Source organism: Oratosquilla oratoria, chromosome 5 (assembly GCF_046742065.1).
Source record: "Oratosquilla oratoria isolate Oo_2021 chromosome 5, ASM4674206v1, whole genome shotgun sequence".
Classification (NCBI taxonomy): Eukaryota; Metazoa; Arthropoda; class Malacostraca; order Stomatopoda; family Squillidae; genus Oratosquilla; species Oratosquilla oratoria.
The window spans coordinates 1,620,001-1,622,805 of NC_134781.1; positions in this window are offsets into that span (position 1 = coordinate 1,620,001).

The following is a 2,805-nucleotide window of genomic DNA, read 5'->3' on the forward strand; positions in this document are numbered from 1 at the left end:
TTTAATGGACTATATAGTGGTAACCAGGAGTTTAGTAGGAAGAGTTTTGGATATAAATGCTCTTTGGAGAGAGTGTAGTGTAATACCAGGTAATTTTTGGTGGAAGGTAAGTTGAGAATGGAGGATAGAGGGTCTGGGAGGAGATTTCTAATCAGAACCCTAATGTTTGGGTCTTTTAATGTGTCTAGATGTGATACAGATAAGAGTAAAAGCGAAGAAATAGGCAGTATGTTTGTGAGAAGAAAGATGGGTGTGTTGGCATTGAGTGGAACTAAGTTAAAATGGAGGGGTGAGTTTGAGTTTGGGAATGTAGTTGGGAGGGTGTTAGGAGTGAAGAGAGGATAAAGGAGAGAAGGAATGGCTACACTAGTAAGGGAAGAAATAGGTAAACGTGTGGTGGAGATGAAGGAGGTTTCTTCAAGGTTAATGTGGATGAAGGTGAAACTGGGAAGGGAAATATGGGTTTTTATAAGTGCATATGAGCCTGGTAGTGAGAAGAGTGTAGAGAAAAGGGAGGTTTTTTGGATATATTTAAATGAGTGCATAGAGGGTTTAGGGAGAAACACCAAAGTAGGCATTGGAAGATCTTAATGCTAGGGCAGAAAATGAACCAATAGATGGAGTGGTTGGGAAGTGTGGAGTGCCAGGGAAAAATTGTAGTGGAGAGATGATGGTGGAGATGTGTCTAGAAAGAGAGTTGATGATAGTAAACAGTGTTCAGGAAGAAAGTCAAGCATAAGTACACATGGGAGAGGGTGGTGGATGGAAGGGTGGTAGATAGGGCTTTAATAGACTATATAGTAGTAACCAGGAGAAGAGTAGGAAGAGTTTTGGATATACATGTTTTAAAGGGAGAAAGTTGGGGAATATCAGATCATTTTTTGGTGGAAAGTAAGTTGAGAGTGGAGGATAGACGGAGAAAGAGGAAAAGGACAAAAGGTAGGGAGGTGCTTAGGGTAAACTGCTTAAATGATAAAGGAAAGAAGCAGGAGTACAAGAAGAAGCTGAGAGAAGAGTGGGAGGGAGTATAACTTGTGGTACTAGTACTATCTGTAGTAATTCTTCTCTTTACCTATAGTTACTTATAATTAGTATATGTCATTCTCCTCCTTATTGTATATGTTTATGGTATATGTAATACTCCTCTACTATATATGTAGTACTTAATCTCAATATATATATATATACACATATATATATATATACATATATATATATATATATATACATATATATATACATATATATATATATACATATATATATATACATACATATATATATATATATATATACATATTATATATATATATATATATATATACATATATAGTAAATGTTTTATATAAGTAGTCTATGTCGTCATTACATTATACAAATGCTCTACGTGCGTCGTTAGACCATACGCACTGAGCATAAGCGATGTTGTCAGGCATATATGCCATAGCATTCACGTATTTGGTATAACGTTACCCTTAACCGTTTTGCATGCGTACTCCTCATTATATGCAAGTGTTTCTCTTACCTCATTGTGTCCTCATGTTATACATATATATGTTTGTCTGTATTGTTCTACCTACAAGTTCCACCTGGCAACAGGGTGCCAGAGAAGTGGGTCAGAGGTCATGCCCCTACCCTGTGCTAGGCCCCATACTTTCGACTGATGGCAGAACGTACTTAGCTCTTGTCGCGTGTAGACCCGTGATATTCGATGTTTCACTTAACCACATATCCGATTTTAAAAGACTTCGCGTCCAACACTTTAGCACCAAATGACATCATTTTGGTGTTCGTCGGCTGGCAAAGAAAAATTGACGCAAGTGAAATTGTTCTTGATGAAGCTGTAGACCTGTCACCCAGAAAACGAAAATTATTGACTACGAAGAAGAAGAAGACGGTGACAATAAGGGTATCAAAAATATATATACCGATAGTAAATAATATGTAATGATGTATCCAAGATATAATAATATTGATAATAGATAAAAACAATAGTAAAATTAAAAAACATGTTTTAATATTCTATTTGAAGGCCTTAACAACATTTTATAATTCAGTAAATGTTTAGTTCTGATTTAGTAAACATAGATTAATCATGGAAAATCAAGAAGAATATCTCTTCATGAGGGAGCTCAGATATACGAGTACATCCGCAAAACACTACAGCGCAATTTACCAAACGCATTCATCCTTTAATCTTAATCCAGAAAAACAATATGAAGTGTGTTTAATGAATATACTCTTTCCGCAGAATATATACACACTAAAACAAGAGGATGAGAAATTCTCTACAACATTACTGGGAGATCTGGAAATTCATATACGGAAATACTAAAGAATGTACTTAGGGAAAGTACCATTACAACTGTTTCAGCAAATCTTGTTGATCATGTGAATCGGCAACAGGTAAATTCCCTTAAATTACATTTTAATGATAGTTATTCATATTTCTTCGACAATAAATATCCCCTAATGTAATTTAGTCACCCTCATAACCATATATTGTTATCTACATACTTTAACATTATTAACCAACTGAGACATTTACAGTGTGGGATGAAATGTAATTATGTTCCTCGCCTAAAATAACAAAGATATTAGGTTTCGACTGAAAAACGTTACAAGATATTCACAAATGGCGCAAGAACGTCACAGTCAAAGGCAAAGCCTCTCGCGAGGTTCAGACACTAAATCTTATGAATTATATTTTTGTTTACAGTGATGTTCATCCTACACGTTTCAATGCACAACAAGTGAATATATTGGATGCAATATATGTAGGTAACATTACATATGAAAAAAAAT